The 21,018-nt window shown below is 49.1% G+C and overlaps 1 protein-coding gene across 1 annotated transcript in view; it reads right to left on the bottom strand.

Moving 5' to 3' along the window:
• folr (folate receptor) overlaps positions 1-21,018 on the bottom strand; it is a 73,013-nt gene that overhangs the window by 44,649 nt on the left and 7,346 nt on the right. Inside the window, exon 2 of the mRNA XM_068033036.1 lies at positions 13,702-13,822. The gene's annotated coding sequence lies outside the window, so the exon portion shown is untranslated. The remainder of the gene's footprint in view (positions 1-13,701; positions 13,823-21,018) is intronic.

The following is a 21,018-nucleotide window of genomic DNA, read 5'->3' as shown; positions in this document are numbered from 1 at the left end:
TTTTTATTTTATATTATATATTATAAAAGCTGGGAGATTCTTCTAGAATGGTATAAAACACTAGTTAGGCCACAGCTGGAGTACTGTGTGCAGTTCTGGTCACTGCACTATAGGAAAGATGTGATTGCACTAGAGAGGATACAGAGGAGATTTACAAGGATGTTGTCTGGACTGGAGAATTTTAGTCATTAGGAAAGATCGGATAGACAAGGATTGTTTTCTTTGGATCAGAGGCTGAGGGGAGACCTAACTGAAGTGTATAAAATTATACGGTGTCCAGATAGAGTGGCTAGGAAGGCTGTATTCTCCTTGACTGAGGGATCCATAACCAGGGAATATAGATTTAAGAGGTAGAATGGTTAGAGGGGATTCGAGGAGAGATTTTTTTCAACCAGAGGGCTTTTTTTAATTCTTTCATGGGATGTGAGCATTGCTGGCATGACCAGCATTTGTTTCCCATCCCTAATTGCCCTTGTAAAGATGGTGATGAGCTGCCTTCTTGAACCACTGCAGTCCATCTGCTATGGTACACCAACAGTGCTGTTAGGAAGGGTTTTTGACCGAGCAACAGTGAAGGAACGGTGATATAGTTCCAGGTCAGGATGGTGTGTGGCTTGGAAGGGAACTTGCAGGTGCTGGTGTTCCCGTGCGTCTGCTGCCTTTGTCCTTCCAGGTGGTAGCGGTCACAGGTTTGGAAGGTGCTGTCTAAGGTGAATTGGTGAGTTGCTGCAGTCCATCTTGTACATGATACACACTGCTGCCACTGCACGCTGGTGATGGAGGGAGTGAATATTTAAGGTGGTGGATGGGGTGCCAATCAAGCAGGCTGCTTTGTCCTGGATGGTGTTGAGCTTTTTGAGTGTTGTTGGAACCGTATTCATCCAGGCAAGTGGAGAGTATTCCATCACACACCTGACTTGTGCCTTGTAGATGATGGCCAGACCTTGGGGAGACAGGAGGTGAGTAACTCACCACAGAATGCCCAGCTTCTGACCTGCAGTTGTTGCCACAGTATTTATGTGGCTAGTCCAGTTAAGTTTCTGGTCAATGGTAACCCCCAGGACGTCGATGCTGGAGGATTCAGCAATTGTAATGCCGTTGATGTCAAGGGGAGATGGTTAGATTTTCTCTTGTTGGAGATGGCCATTGCCTGGCACTTGTGTGGTGCAAATGTTATTTGCCACTTAGCAGCCCAAGCCCGAATTTTATCCATTTGGACAGCTTCAGTATCTGAGGAACCGCAAGTCACAGAATACTGTGCAATCTTTGGCAAAACATCCCCACTTCTGACCTTATGATGAAGGGAAGGTCATTGATGAAACAGCTGAAGTAGTCTAGGGCACTAATCTGAGGAACTCCTGCAGCGATGTCCCAGAGCTGAGATGTTTGGCCTTCAACAACCATCTTCCTTTGTACTAGGTATGACTCCAACCAGCGGGGAGTTTTCCTCCTGATTCCAATTGACTCCAATTTTGCTTGGGCTCCTTGATGCCACACTCAGTCAAAGGATGGTGGGGATCTGGAACTCACTGCCTAAAAGAAGCAGAGACCCTCATAACATTTAAAAAGTACTTGGATGTGCACTTGAAGTGCTGTCACCTACAAGGCTACGGACCAAGAACTGGAAATTGGGATGAGGCTAGATGGCTACTTGTCGGCCAGCACGGACACAATGGGCTGAATGGCCTCAGTCTATGCTTTAAAATTCTATGATTCTATGAATTGTTGTTAATTCTACAGGTGAAGGGTTACTCACCATGTAACAGAGTAAAAGCTAAAAGTTCTGGAACCTGCACAGCAGTTCCACCAGCATCAGAAGAGTCAAAACCCAGCAAGCATTTCCTAGAAAACCCCACATCTGGCATCAGGTCTTAAACTCCAAACGTTAGGCTCAGAACCCTAGAATAATGAAACATCAAGGCTGATGGGCCAGCTGAATTTTTGCAGTATTTTCCAGTTTAATTTCCATAGTTTGCTGTTTCTGTATTGTATTGGTGAGCAGCTACCCTTCCTCTCTCTGTTCTGACATTCCTGCATCTCACACTGGCGTTTGGGAAGCATTGAATTTTAATACCCAAAGCATGCAGCTCAACTGAAGTCCCATTTGACTGAATATACAAATGTAAAAAATTTAAACTAGATAACTATCAGAGTCCCTTGCAGTCACCAAGTAATTCTTTTTTCGTGCTGTTGGTTGAGGGAGAATCCAATTCAAAGAACAAAGAAGAACAAAGAAAATTACAGCACAGGAACAGGCCCTTCGGCCCTCCAAGCCTGCGCCGATCCAGATCCTCTATCTAAACATGACGCCTATTTTCTAAGGGTCTGTATCTCTTTGCTTCCTGCCCATTCATGTATCTGTCTAGATACATCTTAAAAGACGCTATCGTGCCCGCGTCTACCACCTCCGCTGGCAACGCCTTCCAGGCACCCACCACCCTCTGCGTAAAGAACTTTCCACGCATATCCCCCCTAAACTTTTCCCCTCTCACTTTGAACTCGTGACCCCTAGTCTTTGAATCCCCCACTCTGGGAAAAAGTTTCTTGCTATCCACCCTGTCTATACCTCTCATGATTTTGTACACCTCAATCAGGCCCCCCCTCAACCTCCGCCTTTCTAATGAAAATAATCTTAATCTACTCAATCCCACTCCCCCTGCTCTTTCTCCATAGCCCTACAAATCTTGCATTTTCAAGTATTTATACAATTGCCTTCTGAAAGTTACTATTGAATCTGCTTCCATCGCCCTTTCAGGCAGTGCATTCCAGATCACAACAACTCACTGTGTAAAAATATTCTCCCCTCTGGCTCTTTTGCCAATTATCTTAAATCTGTGTCCTCTGGTTATCACTGCCACTGGAAACAACTTCTCCTTATTTACTCTATCAAAACTGTTCATAATTTTGAGCACCTCGATTAAATCTCCTCTTAACCTTCTCTGCTCCAGGAAGAACAATCCCAACTTCTCCAGTCTCTCCACATAATAGAAGTCCCTTATCCCTGTTACCATTCCGGTAAATCGCTTCTACACCCACTCCAATGACATGACGTCCTTCTTAAAGTGTGGTGCCGAGAATTGGACACAATACTGCACAACACTCTTGGAAATGACGCCCATGGAATCTTTCAGATCCAACTGAGGCTGCCGCGTGGTTTAGCATCTCATCCGAAATCACCTCCAAAGGTGCAGCACTCCCTCGGTACTAAAGTCAGACTTGAACCCATAACGTTCTGAACCAGAGACGAGACTGTTATCCACTGGGTCGTGGCTGACAATGGGAAGTTATAGCTCCGAGTTATATTTCTCACTTTCTTCAGTCACCTACTATCCCAGAGGAAATGGTAGCATGGTGGTTATGTTACCAGACAACATTAAAGAGGGCAAATTCATCTACTCTGACTTTTGGGCGCAGATGCTGTGATTCAAGATGTGCCCACACCCGTTCAGATCAAGGTGGTAAGACACAAAATGCATCTACCCACCTCATTTGAATGATTTCATCACTAGTTCTTGTGCCTCCTGTACTGCTGTCTCCTTATTAACACTGCCAGAAAGCTCTGCATAGCAGACTGTTGTTGCTCTCTCTTAAAGGGAAGCTGCACAAAAAGATTATTGCAATGGAAATTTTTGCAAACTGAACACCAGGGCAGATAGCATTCCAGGGTGATGGATGCAGCACTGGAAGCATCAGTGGTGCAAGTGGGCACGAGAAGAGATGCCGTGATCCCATGGGGGACGAGGAGACCCTGAGGTGCCCATGAAGATCAACACCCAGAGTCTGAACCTGAGAACCTGGCAGCAGTGCTGCAAGAGGCTTAATGACCTCACGCGGTGGTCAAGGTCAGTGAAGGCACCTTCATATGATGTCTCCTGCCCACCCACATCAGACTGCTCAATACACCACACCCCCATCACTCACCCATCAACATTCCCTCGCAACTCAGGACTCACGCCTAACATGCAGATACTTCACCTCACCCTCGCATATCTACCACTGCTGCAAACCTCACACCCACTTCTCGCTGCCTCCACACACCTCAGCTATTCAGCTACAGCAGGCACATCACCCAAACGCAGTGCAACACAATCACTGAAATTCTGCCCTTTCTCTTGCAGGACAAGAAAATAGAAGGGAGCAGAGCGGAACTGGCGAGGGAAAGGATGCCTGCATCTCCTGAACCCTACAAAGGAGATGGTTCTCTGTATCATTGTGCTGGCTATGATAGGGCCAACAGCACTGTCACTGAGAACATTGGGGATGATGATATGTTCTTGGCTTATGCCCCTTCTCAACTCCAGCATACCCTCACCCTGCTATTTGCCACGTACAAGCCGTTAATGGTGTGATAATGGATCTCTTGCTTCCCACCCCGCCTTCTTGAACCGCTGCAGTTCATGTGGGGTAGGTATACCCACAGTGCTGTTAGGAAGGGAGTTCCAGGATTTTGATCCAGCCGGCGATACAGTTCCAAGTCCGGATGGTGTGTGGTTTGGAGGGGAACTTGCAGGTGGTGGTGTTCCCATGTATTTGCTGCCCTTGTCCTTCCAGGCGGTAAAGGTCACGGGTTTGGAAGGTGCTGTCGAAGGGGCCTTGGTGCATTGCTGCAGTGCATCTTGTAGATGGTACAGACTGCTGCCACTGTGCGTCGGTGGTGGAGGGAGTGAATGTTTGTGGATGGGGTGCCAATTAAGCGGGCTGCCTTGTCCTGGATGACATCAGGATAGCACCAATTCCACATGCACGGGGCACAGCTGCAAGCACCCATATCATTGGACAGCACCATGTAGGCCGCGTAGGTAGAAGCGGCACTGCACAATTGAATTTCACGCTCATAGTGGCCTGAACTAATGATCCAGTCGGTCATGAGTTCAAATCCCACCACGGCAACTGGGCAATTTAAAAATTCAGTTAATAAATAAAATCTGTAATGAAAAAGCTAGTATCAGTAATGGTGGCCACGTGACGATCAGATTGTCAATAAAAACCCATCTGGTTCACTCATCTTCTTTGGGGAAGCAAACCTGCCGTCCTTACCCGGTCTGGCCTCGATGTGACTCCAGTCCCACGGCAATGTGGTTGACTCTTAACTGCCCCGTGAAATCACTTAGCATGCCAGACAGTAGTCACCACTGTCTTCTCAAGGGCAATTACTGTAGGTGATAAATGCTGGCCTTGTCAGTGACATTCACATCCCATGATTAAATTAAAACAAAAGGCTGTGGCAAACAGACTTCCTATCACAATACAGGACTAGAACCTCCGATGCTGCAAAGGCTTCATTCTTATCTGAGCTGTCTCAAGGTTGTAGACTAAAACCCACTCCTTTCTTTATTCAGTAGTTCCTCTGCTTCTTATCTTTGAAGCTTATGTTTCTGTCCTGTTGCTTAAAAAACATATTTTCCTCTTCCAGTTTAGCAGCTGCAATTCTCAACTGGAGCAAACTTCACTTTCTATCTCTTTGACCAAGCTTTTGGTCATCTTCCCTAATATCTCCTTATGTAGCTCGATGAGTCCTAATGAAAGGTCAATAACCTGAAACGTGAACTCTGCTTATCTCTCCACAGATGCTGCCAGACTTGCTGAATATTTCCAGCACTTTCGAATACTTATTTCTAATATCTCTTTATGTGGCTCAGTGTCAAATTTTGTTTGATAATGCTCCTGTGAAGCATCTTGGGACATTTTATTACGTTAAAGATGCTATATAAATGCAAGTTTTAGGTGTTACATGATACCCATGTTAGTTGTAGTTTTATTATTTAATCCAACAATCTCTATATTCCGTCAGCTGTGGGTAGCACTTTCACCTCAGTCAGAAGGGTGTGGGTTCAAGTCCTAGTGCAGTAGAGTCACAGTCATGAGTGTCCTGGAGTTCTGCAGCACAGAAACAGGCCCTTCGGCCCATCATGTCTGTGCCGGCCATCAAGCACCAATCTATTCTAATCCCATTTCCCAGCACTTGGCCCGTAGCATTGTATGCTATGGCATTTCAAGTGCTCATCTAAATACTTCTTAAATATTGTGAGGGTTCCTGCCTCTACCACCTCTTCAGGCAGTGTGTTCCAGATTCCAACCACCCTCGGGGTGAAAACATTTTCCTCAAATCCCCTCGAAACCCCCTGCCCCTTACCTTAAATCTATGCTTGTTCCGAGGAAGGGTCGCTGACCCGAAACATTGACTCTGCTTCTCTTTCCACAGATACTGCCAGACCTGCTGAGTGGGTCCGGCATTTCTTGTTTTTATTTCACATCCTTCCTATAGTGCGGTGACCAGAACTGGACACAGTACTCCAGCTGTGACCGAACTAGCATTTTATACAGCTCCATCATAACCTCCCTGCTCTTATATTCTATGCCTCAGCTAATAAAGGCAAGTATCCCATATGCCTGCATAACCACCTTATCTACCTGTGCTGCAGCCTTCAGTGATCTATGGACAAGTACACCAAGGTCCCTCGGATCCTCTGTACTCCCTAGGGTCCTACCATCCATTGTATATTCCCTTGCCTTGTTAGTCCTCCCAAAATGCATCACCTCACACTTTTCAGGATTAAATTCCATTTGCCACTGCTCTGCCCATCTTACCAGCCCATCTATATCGTCCTGTAATCTAAGGCTTTCCTCCTCACTATTTACGACACCACCAATTTTCGTGTCATCTGCAAACTTACTGATCATACCTCCTATATTCACGTCTAAATCATTAATGTACACTACAAACAGCAAGGGTCCCAGCAACACTGGTCACCAGCTTCCACTTGCAAAAACAACCCTCAATCGACCATCACCCTCTGCCTCCTGCGACTAAGCCAATTTTGGATCCAATTTGCCAAATTGCCCTGGATCCCTCTTCACCAATCGCCCATGCGGGACCTTATCAAAAGCCTTACTGAAGTCCATGTAGATTACATCAACTGCTTTACAGTCATCTACACCTCGAGTCACCTCCTCGAAAAATTCAATCAAATTTGTCAGACATGATCTCCTCCTGACAAAGCCATGTTGACTATCCTTGATTAATCCCTGCCTCTCCAAGTGGAGATTAATCCTGTCCCTCAGGATTTTTTCCAAGTTTCCTAACCATTGATGTTAGACTCACCGGTCTGTAATTACCTGGTTTATCCCTGCTACCCTTCTTGAATAATGGTGCCACATTCGCTGTCCTCCAATCCTCTGGTACCTCTCCTGTGGCCAGAGAGGATTTGAAAATTTGTGTCAGAGCCCCTGCTATCTCCTCCCTTGCCTCACATAACAGCCTGGGATACATCTCAGCTGGGTCTGGGGATTTATCCACTTTTAAGCCGACTAAAGGTGCTAACTACTCCTTCCGTTCAATGCTAATTTGTTCAAGTATATCACAATCGCCCTCCCTGAGCTCTACACCTACATCGTCCTTCTCCATAGTGAACACAGATGAAAAGTAATCATTTAAAACCTCACCTATGTCCTCCGGCTTCACACACAGATTGCCACTTTGGTCCTTAATGGGCCCTACTCTTTCCCTGGTTATCCTCTTACCCTTAATATACGTATAAAATGCCTTGGGATTTTCCTTTATCTTGCCCGCCAGTGTTTTTTCATGTCCCGTCTTCACTCTCCTAATTACTTTTTTAAGTACCCCCCTACTTTTTATTTTCTAGTGCCTCTGCTGTTTTCAACGCTCTGAATCTGTCATAAGCCTCCTTTTTTTCCCTTATCCAATACTCCACATCCCTTGACATCCAGAGTTCCCAGGACATGTTAGTCCTACCCTTCACCTTTACGGAAACATGTTGGCCCTGAACTCTCACTATTTCCTTTTTCAATGACTCCCACTGGTCTGATGTAGACTTTCCTACAAGTAGCTGCTCCCAGTCCACTTTGGCCAGATCCTGTTTTATCATATTGAAATCAGCCTTCTCCGAATTCAGTACCTTTATTTCCGGTCCATCTTTGTCCTTTTCCATAACTACTTTAAATCTTACAGAGTTATGGTCACTATCCCCGAAATGCTCCCTCAAAGACACTTCTACCACTTGTCCAGCTGCATTCCCTAGGATTAGGTCCAGTACTGCCCCTTCTCTTGTAGGACTTTCTACATACTGGCTCAAAAAGCTCTCCTGGATGCATTTTAAGAATTCCGTCCCCTTTAAGCCTTTTGCACTAAGACTATCCCAGTTGATATTGGGGAAGTTGAAATCCCATATTATTATTATCCTATTATTTTTACACCTCTCTGAGATTTGCCTGCATATCTGCTCCTCTATCTCTCCCTGACTGTTTGGAGGCCTGTAGTACATTCCCAGCCAAGTAATTGCCCCCTTTTTGTTTTTAAGTTCTACCCATATGGCCTCATTTGAGGAACCTTCCAAGATATCATCCCTCCTTACAGCAGTAATTGACTCCTTGATCAACAGTGCAATGCCACCTCCTTTTACAGCCCCCACCCACCACCACCCACCCCGGTCGCACCAGAAGATTCTATACCCTGGAATATTGAGCTGCCAGTCCTGCCCCTCCCTCAGTAAGTTAAAAAACAGGACATCTAGGGTTGTAATCTCTGGATTACTCCCTGTGCCACATGCCAGTGAGGCTAGAAATAGGAAGATAGTGCAGCTAAACATGTGGCTGAGCAGCTGGTGTAGAAGGGAGGGTTTCAGATATCTGGACCATTGGGCTCTCTTCAGGGACAGATGGGACCTGTACAAGAAGGACGGGTTGCATCTAAACTGGAAGGGCACTAATATCCTGGCTGCAAGGTTTGCTAGCGTCACTCGGGAGAGTTTAAACTAGTGTGGCAGGGGGGGTGGGAACCAGAGCAGTAGGACAGCTAGTGAAGTAAATGAGGAGGACATAGTAAATAAGGCCAGTAGGACTAAGAGGAAGAGCAGGCAGGGAGATGTTGCTGAGCACAGTGGGACTGGTGGTCTGAAGTGCATTTGTTTCAATGCGAGAAGTATAACAGGTAAGGCAGATGAACTTAGAGCTTGGATTAGTACTTGGAAATATGATGTTGTTGCTATTACAGAGACTTGGTTGAGGGAAGGGCAGGATTGGCAGCTAAATGTTCCAGGCTTTAGAAGCTTCAGGCGGGATAGAGGGGATGTAAAAGGGGTGGGGGAGTTGCATTACTGGTTAAGGAGAATATCACAGCTGTAGTGCGGGATGACACCTCAGAGGGGTCATGCAGCGAGGCAATATGGGTGGAGCTCAGGAATAGGAAGGGTGCAGTCACGATGTTGGGGGTTTACTACAGGCCTCCCAACAGCCAGCGGGAGGTAGAGGAGCAGATATGTGGACAGATTTTGGAAAGATGTAAAGGTAACAGGGTTGTGGTGGTGGGTGATTTTAACTTCCCCGATATTGACTGGGACTCACTTAGTGCTAGGGGCTTGGATGGGGCAGAATTTGTGAGGAGCATCCAGGAGGGCTTCTTGAAACAGTATGCAGATAGTCCAACTAGGGATGGGGCCATTCTGGACCTGGTATTGGGGAATGAGCCCGGCCAGGTGGTCGAAGTTTCAGTGGGGGATCACTTCGGGAGCAGTGACCATAATTCCATAAGTTTTAAGGTACTTGTGGATAAGGATAAGAGTAGTCCTCGGGTGAAGGAGCTAAATTGGGGGAAGGCTAATTATAACAATATTAGAACAAAGAATAAAGAACAAAGAAAATTACAGCACAGGAACAGGCCCTTCGGCCCTCCAAGCCTATGCCGATCCAAATCCTCTATCTAAACCTGTCGCCTATTTTCTAAGGGTCTGTATCTCTTTACTTCCTGCCCATTCATGTATCTGTCGAGATACATCTTAAAAGACGCTATCGTGCCCGCGTCTACCACCTCCACTGGCAACGCGTTCCAGGCACCCACTACCCTCTGAGTAAAGAACTTTCCACGCATATCCCCCCTAAACTTTTCCCCTTTCACTTTGAACTCGTGTCCCCTTGTAATTGAATCCCCCACTCTGGGAAAAAGCTTCTTGCTATCCACCCTGTCTATACCTCTCATGATTTTGTACACCTCAATCAGGTCCCCCCTCAACCTCCGTCTTTCTAATGAAAATAATCCTAATCTACTCAACCTCTCTTCATAGCTAGCGCCCTCCATACCAGGCAACATCCTGGTGAACCTCCTCTGCACCCTCTCCAAAGCATCTACATCCTTTTGGTAATGTGGCGACCAGAACTGCACGCAGTATTCCAAATGTGGCCAAACCAAAGTCCTATACAACTGTAACATGACCTGCCAACTCTTGTACTCAATACCCCGTCCGATGAAGGAAAGCATGCCGTATGCCTTCTTGACCACTCTATTGACCTGTGTTGCCACCTTCAGGGAACAATGGACCTGAACACCCAAATCTCTCTGTACATCAATTTTCCCCAGGACTTTTGCATTTACTGTATAGTTCACTCTTGAATTGGATCTTCCAAAATGCATCACCTCGCATTTGCCCTGATTGAACTCCATCTGCCATTTTTCTGCCCAACTCTCCAGTCTATCTATATTCTGCTGTATTCTCTGACAGTCCCCTTCACTATCTGCTACTCCACCAATCTTAGTGTCATCTGCAAACTTGCTAATCAGACCACCTATACTTTCCTCCAAATCATTTATGTATATCACAAACAACAGTGGTCCCAGCACGGATCCCTGTGGAACACCACTGGTCACACATCTCCATTTTGAGAAACTCCCTTCCACTGCTACTCTCTGTCTCCTGTTGCCCAGCCAGTTCTTTATCCATCTAGCTAGTATACCTTGGGCCCCATGCGCCTTCACTTTCTCCATCAGCCTACCATGGGGAACCTTATCAAACGCCTTACTGAAGTCCATGTATACGACATCTACAGCCCTTCCCTCATCAATCAACTTTGTCACTTACTCAAAGAATTCTATTAAGTTGGTAAGACATGACCTTCCCTGCACAAAACCATGTTGCCTATCACTGATAAGCCCATTTTCTTCCAAATGGGAATAGATCCTATCCCTCAGTATCTTCTCCAGCAGCTTCCCTACCACTGACGTCAGGCTCACCGGTCTATAATTACCTGGATTATCCCTGCTACCCTTCTTAAACAAGGGGACAACATTAGCAATTCTCCAGTCCTCCGGGACCTCACCCGTGTTTAAGGATGCTGCAAAGATATCTGTTAAGGCCCCAGCTATTTCCTCTCTCGCTTCCCTCAGTAACCTGGGATAGATCCCATCCGGACCTGGGGACTTGTCCACCTTAATGCCTTTTAGAATACCCAACACTTCCTCCCTCCTTATGCCGACTTGACCAAGAGTAATCAAACATCTATCCCTAACCTCAACATCCGTCATGTCCCTCTCCTCAGTGAATACCGATGCAAAGTACTCGTTTAGAATCTCACCCATTTTCTCTGACTCCACGCATAACTTTCTTCCTTTGTCCTTGAGTGGGCCAATCCTTTCTCTAGTTACCCTCTTGCTCCTTATATATGAAGAAAAGGCTTTGGGATTTTCCTTAACCCTGTTTGCTAAAGATATTTCATGACCCCTTTTAGCCCTCTTAATTCCCCGTTTCAGATTGCGCCTACAATCCCGATATTCTTTCAAAGCTTCGTCTTTCTTCAGCCGCCTAGACCTTATGTATGCTTCCTTTTTCCTCTTAGCTAGTCTCACAATTTCACCTGTCATCCATGGTTCCCTAATCTTGCCATTTCTGCCCCTCATTTTCACAGGAACATGTCTCTCCTGCACGCTAATCAACCTCTCTTTAAAAGCCTCCCACATATCAAATGTGGATTTACCTTCAAACAGCTGCTCCCAATCTACATTCCCCAGCTCCTGCCGAATTTTGGTATAGTTGGCCTTCCCCCAATTTAGCACTCTTCCTTTGGGACCACTCTCGTCTTTGTCCATGAGTATTCTAAAACTTACGGAATTGTGATCACTATTCCCAAAGTAGTCCCCTACTGAAACGTCAACCACCTGGCCCGGCTCATTCCCCAACACCAGGTCCAGTGTGGCCCCTTCCCGAGTTGGACTATTTACATACTGCTCGAGAAAACCCTCCTGGATGCTCCTTACAAATTCTGCTCCATCTGGACCTCTAACACTAAGTGAATCCCAGTCAATGTTGGGAAAATTAAAATCTCCTATCACCACCGCCCTGTTGCTCCTACATCTTTCCATAATCTGTGCCTCTATCTCACGCTCGCAGTTGGGAGGCCTGTAGTACAGCCCCAACATTGTTACCGCACCCTTCCTATTTCTGAGTTCTGTCCATATTGCCTCACTGCTCGAGTCCTCCATAGTGCCCTCCTTCACCACAGCTGTGATATCCTCTTTGACCAGTAATGCAACTCCTCCACCCCTTTTACCTCCCTCTCTATCCCGCCTGAAGCATCGGTATCCTGGGATATTTAGTTGCCAATCATGCCCTTCCCTTAACCAAGTCTCAGTAATAGCAATAACATCATACTCCCAGGTACTAATCCAAGCCCTAAGTTCATCTGCCTTACCTACTACACTTCTTGCATTAAAACAAATACACCTCAGACCACCAGTCCCTTTGCTTTCATCATCTGCTCCCTGCCTACTCTTTCCCTTAGTCATGCTGACTTCATTATCTAGTTCCTTACAGGCTTTAGTTACTACCTCCTTACTCTCCACTGACCTCATTTGGTTCCCATCCCTCTGCCACATTAGTTTAAACCCTCCCCAACAGCGTTCGCAAAAGCACCCCCAAGGACATTGGTTCCAGTCCGGCCCAGGTGTAGACCATCCAATTTGTAATAGTCCCACCTCCCCCAGAACCGGTACCAATGTCCCAAAAGTCTGAACCCCTCCCTCCTGCACCATCTCTCAAGCCATGCATTCATCCTGACTATTCTTTCATTTCTACTCTGACTATCACTTGGCACTGGTAGCAATCCTGAGATTACTACCTCTGAGGTCCTACTTTTTAACTTGGCTCCTAACTCCCTAAATTCTGCTTGTAGGACCTCATCCCATTTTTTACCTACATCATTGGTGCCCATGTGCACAACGACAACTGGCTGTTCACCCTCCCCCTTTAGAATGCTCTGCAGTCGATCTGAGACATCCCTGACCCGTGCACCTGGGAGGCAACATACCATTCGGGAGTCTCGTTTTCCACCACAGAACCGCCTATCTACTCCCCTTACAATCGAATCCCCTATGACTATAGCCCTTCCACTCTTTTCCCCGCCCTTCTGAACAGCAGAGCCAGCCACGATGCCATGAACCTGGCTACTGCTGCCTTCCCCTGGTGAGCCATCTCCCTCAACAGTATCCAAAATGGTATACCTGTTGTGGAGGGAGATGACCGCAGGGGACACCTGCGCTGCCTTCCTGCTCTTTCTCTGCCTTTTGGTCACCCATTCCCTTTCTCCCTCAGCAATCCTAATCTGCGGTGTGACCAATTCGCTAAACGTGCTATCCACGACCTCCTCAGCATCGCGGATGCTCCAAAGTGAGTCCATCTGCAGCTCCAAAGCCGTCATGCGGTCTAACAAGAGCTGCAGCTGGACACACTTCCTGCACGTGAAGGAGTCAGGGACATCAGCCATGTCCCTGAGCTCCCACATTGAGCAAGAGGAGCATGTCATGGGTCTGAGATCTCCTGCCATTTTTAATCTTAAGTTTAAACTTAGTTAAATGAAAAAGGAACGAAAAGTTTTTAACCAACTAATAAAAAAAATAAAGAGAAATAGAAAAAGCCTTACCTTATCTACACAGGCAGGAACTGAAGAATTTAGATTGGGGGTGGCTATTTGAGGGTAAATCAAAATGACATGTGGGAGTCTTTCAAACATCAGCTGATTAGAATCCAGGACCAGCCTGTTCCTGTGAGGAAGAAAGACAAGTTTGGGAAGTTTCAGGAAGCTTGGATAACACGGGATATTGTGAGCCTCGTCAAAAAGAAAAAGGAAGCATTTGTAAGGGCTGGAAGGCTAGGAACAGATGAAGCACTTGAGGAATATAAAGACAGTAGGAAGGAACTTAAGAAAGGAGTTAGGAGGGCTAAAAGGGGTCATGAAAAGTCATTGGCAAACAGGATTAAGGAAAATCCCAAGGCTTTTTATACATATATAAAGAGCAAGAGGGTAACCAGGGAAAGGGTTGACCCACTCAAGGACAGAGATGGGAATCTATGCGTGGAGCCAGAGGAAATGGGTGTGGTGCTAAATGAGTACTTTGCATCAGTATTCACCAAGGAGAAGGACTTGGTGGATGATGAGCCTAGGGAAGGTAGTGCAGATAGTCTCAGTCATCTCATTATCAAAAAGGAGGTGTTGGGTGTCTTGCAAAGCATTAAGGTAGATAAGTTCCCAGGGCCTGATGGGATCTACCCTAGAATACTGAGGAAGGCAAGGGAAGAAATTGCTGGGGCCTTGACAGAAATCTTTGCATCCTCATTGGCAACACGTGAGGTCCCAGAGGACTGGAGAATAGCCAATGTTGTTCCTTTGTTTAAGAAGGGTGGTAAGGATAATCCAGGAAATTATAGGCCGGTGAGCCTTACGTCAGTGGTAGGGAAATTATTAGAGAGGATTCTTCGGGACAGGATTTACTCCCATTTGGAAACAAACGAATTTATTAGTGAGAGGCAGCATGGTTTTGTGAAGGGAAGGTCGTGTTTTACTAATTTGATTGAGTTTTTTGAGGAAGTGACGAAGATGATTGATGAGGGAAGGGCGGTGGATGTTATCTATATGGACTTTATGAGCTCTATATGAGCCTTTGACAAGGTCTCGTATGGCAGACTGGTGCAAAAGGTGAATCACGGGATCAGAGGTGAGCTGGCAAGATGGATACAGAACTGGCTCAGTCACAGAAGACAGAGGGTAACAGTGGATGGGTGTTTTTCTGAATGGAGGGATGTGACTAGTGGTGTTCCGCAGGGATCAGTGCTGGGACCTTTGCTGTTTGTAGTATATATAAATGATTTGGAGGAAAATGTAGCTGGTCTGATTAGTAAGTTTGCAGACAACACAAAGGTTGGTGGAGTTGTGGATAATGATGAGGATTGTCAGAGGACACAGTAAGATATAGATCGGTTGGAGACTTGGGCGAAGAAATGGCAGATGGAGTTTAATCCGGACAAATGTGAGATAATGTATTTTGGAAGGTCCAATGCAGGTGGGAGGTATACAGTAAATGACAGAACCCTTAAGAGTATCGACAGGCAGAGAGATCTGGGCGTACAGGTCCACAGGTCGCTGAAAGTGGCAACGCAGGTGGATAAGGTAGTCAAGAAGGCATACGGCATGCTTGCCTTCATCGGTCGGGGCATAGAGTATAAAAATTGACAAGTCATGTTGCAGCTGTGCAGAGCCTTAGTTAGGCCACACTTAGAATATTGCGTGCAATTCTGGTCGCCACACTACCAGAAGGACGTGGAGGCTTTGGAGAGGGTACAGAGGAGGTTTACCAGGATGTTGCCTGGTCTGGAGGGCATTAGCTATGAGGAGAGGTTGGAGAAACTCGGATTGTTTTCACTGGAACGACAGAGGTGGAGGGGCGACATGATAGAGGTTTACAAAGTTATGAGCGGCATGGACAGAGTGGATAGTCAGAAGCTTTTTCCCAGGGTGGAAGAGTCAGTTACTAGGGGACATAGGTTGAAGGTGCGAGGGGCAAAGTTTAGAGGGGATGTGCGAGGCAAGTTTTTTACACAGAGGGTGGTGAGTGCCTGGAACTTGCTGCCAGGGGAGGTGGTGGAAGCAGATACGATAGCGACGATTAAGAGACATCTTGACAAATACATGAATAGGAAGGGAATAGAGGGATATGGGCCCCGGAAGTGCAGAAGGTGTTAGTTTAGGCAGGCATCAAGATCGACGCAGGCTTGGAGGGCCGAATGGCCTGTTCCTGTGCTGTACTGTTCTTTGTTCAACCATGTTTCTGTTGTAGCAACAATATCATATTCCCAGGTGCTAATCAACGCCCTCAATTCATCTGCCTTACTAGTAAGACTCCCTGCATTAAAATAGATACAATCCAGCCTTGCATTTTTCACTTGTGCCTTAACAGGTCTATATTTGCTCTGCCTTCCAGACTGACTCAGTTTCTCTTCTATATTTGACTGTGCATCACCCCCTACTGTACCTCCACTCTGTATCCCATTCCCCTGACAAATTAGTTTAAACCCCCCCCCCCCCCACCCCCCCCACAACATCACTAGCAAACCTCCCAGCAAGGATGTTGGTCCCGTTCTGGTTCGGGTGCAACCCATCCAACCTGTCCAGGTCCCACCTTCACCAGAAACAGACTGAGTGATCCAGGAAACTAAAGCCCTCCCTCCTGCACCATCTCTTCAGCCACACATTCAGCTGCTCTATCCTCCTATTACTATACTCACTAGCACGTGGCACCGGAAGTAATCCGGAGATTACAACCTTTGAGGTCCTGCTTTTTAATCTGCTACCTAGCTCCTTAAATTCTTGTTGCAGGACTTCATCCCTCTTTCTACCTATGTCATTGGTACTAAAACAGACCCAAACATGAGGTGAGGAAAACTCCCAGTGGTGGAGAACTTTGGAAACTCCAAAGTCATCTGTTCCTCCCAAATTTGCTTTACTCTCCAAACATCATGTCTCAGATTACTCAGATACTGTGTCCCAAACACTCCCAGGACAGGTACAGCACGGGGTTAGATACAGAGTAAAGCTCCCTCTACACTGTCCCCATCAAACACTCCCAGGACAGGTACAGCACGGGGTTAGATACAGAGTAAAGCTCCCTCTACACTGTCCCAATCAAACACTCCCAGGACAGGTACAGCACGGGGTTAGATACAGAGTAAAGCTCCCTCTACACTGTCCCCATCAAACACTCCCAGGACAGGTACAGCACGGGGTTAGATACAGAGTAAAGCTCCCTCTACACTGTCCCCATCAAACACTCCCAGGACAGGTACAGCACTGGGATTGGCTGGTCAATTTGGAGCACTTCCTGCCAGCAATCAGGGGGAGCAGCTGCACCTGTGTTGCAGCAATTGCAGAGTGGAGAGTGGAGACTGCAGCAACTGGGGAGAGGAGAGTGGAGACTGGAAACTGCAGCAACTGGAGAAAGGTGAAAACAGAGTGGAGAGTGGAGACTGCAGCAACTGGGGAGAGAGACTGGAGAAAGGTGAATACAGAGTGGAGGGAAACCATCAAGGAAGGCTGCAATTTTTCTGGAAAGGTGGGTGTCAGGGCACCTGAAAGACTCTGAAGTTTAAACTGTTTGGGGGAGGGAGAAGAGGCCTGAAGACTCAGGGGTGGGGCAGCCAAATTCAGTAGGGGCCCCTGTATTTGTATTGGTGTTTGCACACAGGGAGCTCCCTCCCCACCCCAACTGCCTGCTCGGGACAGCTGGAGTTGCCCGGGTGAAGACTGTCTTGTTAAAATCAGAAGAGGAGAGTACCGGGCGGCTCCAGCCGTCCCGGGCGAAGAAGCCTCCCCCAACTGGAAGACAACAAACAGTTTTGGACTAATTGTTATAAAGGTGCTCCAACTGGCAGTTGGATCAAACATCCTTTTCAGCCTTTCTCTCCCTTCCTCCACTCAGTCGCCTCAGTCACCTATCCTCCCCATTTCCTTTACCATCCTACCCCATCCTCCTCTACTCCCACTCCACCTTGTTTAAAGTTTGCTTTTTTAAAAAAAATTGTGTAAATTTGTTTTGTTTCTTGGGGGTGGACGTGGCTCTTAGACCCCATGGCAAGCCCCTCTTCGCCGGTGGCGGGGCCTTCCCGTTCATATGCTGCTGCGGCTGCTGCAGCTGCACCTGTTGCCCCGTCACCGTTTGCTTTATTAACAACGAAGCATGGGGTCAAGAGTTACGTCCACCCGAACATGACTATAGAGGCATGCGTGAAAGCAATGGCCGAGGTTGTCGGCCCTTCGGCCATTGTTGCAGCCTCTAAAATGTACGGGAAGGCAGTGTTTTTCCTGAAGACCGAGCGGGTGGTGTCCCTGGCTCTGAGCAAGGGGCTCACCGTGGGCGGGACCTTTCTGCCAGTGGACCCCCTGGAGGCCACTGCGCAAAGGCTCGTTTTATCCAATGTCCCGCCCTTCATCCCTGGTGAGCTCCTCCTTCCCCACCTGCACCATCTGGGGGAGGTAAAGACGGGGCTCACCCCAGTCCCGCTCGGTCTTCGGGAGAACAGCCTCCGACACGTCTACTCCTTCCGCCGCCAGTTATTCATGCTGCTGGCGCGGGAGGAGGTGACAGAGGGCCACTTCAATGTAGAATTCCAGGGGACGGCCTACCGCGTCTTCTGGACCTTGGACGGGGTGCGGTGCCATGTCTGTAAGGGGGTGGGGCATGTTCGTAAGAACTGCCCCAACCTCCCGGCTGCCAACTCCAACTCAGCGGCCCAGGGTGGCGACGCTGCACCTCCTCCCACCCCCACTACACCACCACCAGATACCATTCAGTCGGTACCGGAGGCTGTGGTTTTCACGGCCTCCGGCAGGGAGGGGGGTGACCGTCCAAGTGGAAGGAAGGCGCGGAGGAGAAATAAACATCGAGAGGCGCGTCCCCTGGATATCGTGACACTACCCGAGCCTGAGCTCAGCCCAAGGCCCGATCTCGGGAAGTCAACTTGCCCCAGGGCTGGGCTCAGGCCCAGGGTGAATAAAAAAAAGGAGAGTGTGGAGGTGGAGGCCTCTGATGATATGGAGGTCTCTGAGCCTCCGCACACAACTGGGAAAAAGAGGAGAAGGCACCCCTCCACAGAGGTAACAAGGGGCCCTGAGGCGCAGGGCCCATCTGTTGGAGGGGAGCTGTCTCCTGTTTCGGGTCCCCAGGTTTCCCCTACCGCCACCACCAAGGCTGCAAAGTCCGGGCAGGTGCTCCCTATTCCTCAGGATGGAGGGGAGGGGATGGCCCCGGTACATGAGGCCCCTACTGAAGGAGTAAGTGGGGCCCTGCTTGTGGTGGGGGAGCCTGGGGAAGCCGCCCATTCTGCCACTGCTACTGGGTCGGGTGTCCTGAATGAAGGGGAGGGCGAGGCCCCAGAGGGTCGGGCCTCCCAGCCGGAGTCCACCACCAACCAGGAGACACCCGACCCAGTTATAACTGAGAATGCTGCCCCATCTGCTGGGCCTGTGGGTGCTGGCGGAGCGGGAGATGGCCTCCTCTCGCCGCCTCCAGTCTCGGCTCCGGCTGGTTTCCCGGAGTCCGGAACTTCTGTCTCCCCTGGACCAGTCATTGGCCTGGGGATGGAGGTGGAGGGGGGTCCTGAACCGCTGGTGCCTACAGGCTCCAGTTTCACAATAGAACCCAGAGAGGACTCCTCCGCCATCGATCCTGGGGGTGGGATCGTGACGGAGGCGGGACCAGCTGGCGCGGCCGGGACGTCCGCCCCACAGTGTGTGGTGGATGTGTTGGCCGCTGGCGGTGACGACCCGGAGGAGGATGGGGATTCGGTGCGGGGCACGGAGGATGATCTTGATTCCATCGCCAGTGAGGTGGTGGAGTCCCTCGTGCCTCCCACCGAATCTCCTCTCATCCCCACGGCGGAACTCCGGGATTTCCTCGCGGCTTGCAGGGGTTGCCGCAATAAAGTTCAGCTGGCCCTCGACCGTTGGTCGAATCTGGCGCTGATCATCCAGTCCGTCCGTGCCGCCCTTAAGATAGCGGGCAAGCGCGCGGACGTGAAACTGGTTGAGAGGCGCCGTTTTAATGTGTTCCTCAATGGGTTGCTGGGGGAGTGGAGGGCCAGGTGCACTTCCACTCCCTCCTCACAGTGAGCTGTTGGTGACGGGTTTTAAGTACCTTTGACATGAAGATAACCATAGCCAGCCTCAACATCAACGGCAGCAGAGGGGCTCACCGCAGATTTCACAATCTCTCAGTCCTTAGGGAAGGGAGATACGCGGTGAGCTTTCTGCAGGAAACCCACACCGTTCCGGGAGACGAAGCCACCTGGCTCCTGGAGTGGCAGGGTGGGGTCTACATGAGTCACCTCACCCCGATTTCTAGTGGGGTGGCTATCTTGTTGGCCCCGACTTTTCAGCCGGAGATCTTGGGGGTCAAGGAGCTAGTGCCGGGCCGCTTGCTCCACCTCGCCGTTCGCCTGGGTAGCGTGCCGCTCCACTTTGTGAACGTGTACGCGCCCAGGCCCGGCGCTTTGCAAGCGCGCTTCTTTGAAGAAGTGTCCGCTCTCTTGAGCTCCATCGATAGCGGCGAGTGCATCATCCTCGGGGGGGATTTTAACTGCACCCTCGAGGTGGGGGATCGCTCCGGTCCCCAGCGCGGCCAAGCGTCGGTGGAGAAGTTGAGGGGACTGATCAGCTCCCTTAACTTGGTGGACGTCTGGCGGAATCTCCATCCCGACTCCAGCGCCTTCACGTGGAGGTCTGGAGGAGGGGGGTCGCGAATCGACCGCCTCTACATTTCGCAGGCGTACGTCTCCCGCGTTTCGGCGGCCTCCATGCGGCTGGTGCCGTGCTCGGACCACCGCCTGGTGTGGGCGGAGTTCACTCCGCTCCGCACGCGGGCGGGGTCCGCGTACTGGCACTTTAACAACCGGCTGCTGGAGGACGTGCGATTTCGGGACTCGTTCTGTCGATTCTGGGCCGACTGGAGAAGGAAGCAGGGGGGCTTCCCCTCCTTGAGGCTATGGTGGGATGTGGGCAAGACTCACATCCGCGTCTTCTGTCAGGAGTACGCGAAGGGGTCGACCAAAAGGCGGGAAGCCGAGATCGGGCGCCTTGAGAGGGAGGTGCTCGACTTGGAATCCCGCCTCGGTCATGCCGTCGCGGACCCGGCCCTGTGGTAGGCGTACAAAGAGAAGAAGGGCGCGCTGAGGAACCTGCAGCTCATAGGGTCCCGAGGCGCGTACGTGAGGTCGCGGATCCAGATCCTGCAAGATTTGGATCGCGCCTCACCCTTCTTCTACTCGCTGGAAAAATGGCGGGGGGTCCGTAAGCAGCTCGTCGAGCTGCTGGCCGACGACGGATCCTCCATCACGGATCCGGAGGGAATGGGCCTCCTGGTCCGGACGTATTACAGTGCGTTGTTCTCTCCGGATCCGTCCAGCGAGGATG

The sequence above is a fragment of the Heterodontus francisci genome, chromosome 6, assembly GCF_036365525.1.
Source record: "Heterodontus francisci isolate sHetFra1 chromosome 6, sHetFra1.hap1, whole genome shotgun sequence".
Lineage (NCBI taxonomy): Eukaryota > Metazoa > Chordata > Chondrichthyes > Heterodontiformes > Heterodontidae > Heterodontus > Heterodontus francisci.
The sequence above is the reverse complement of the archived record's forward strand: the minus strand, read 5'-3'. Positions and strand labels throughout refer to the sequence as shown.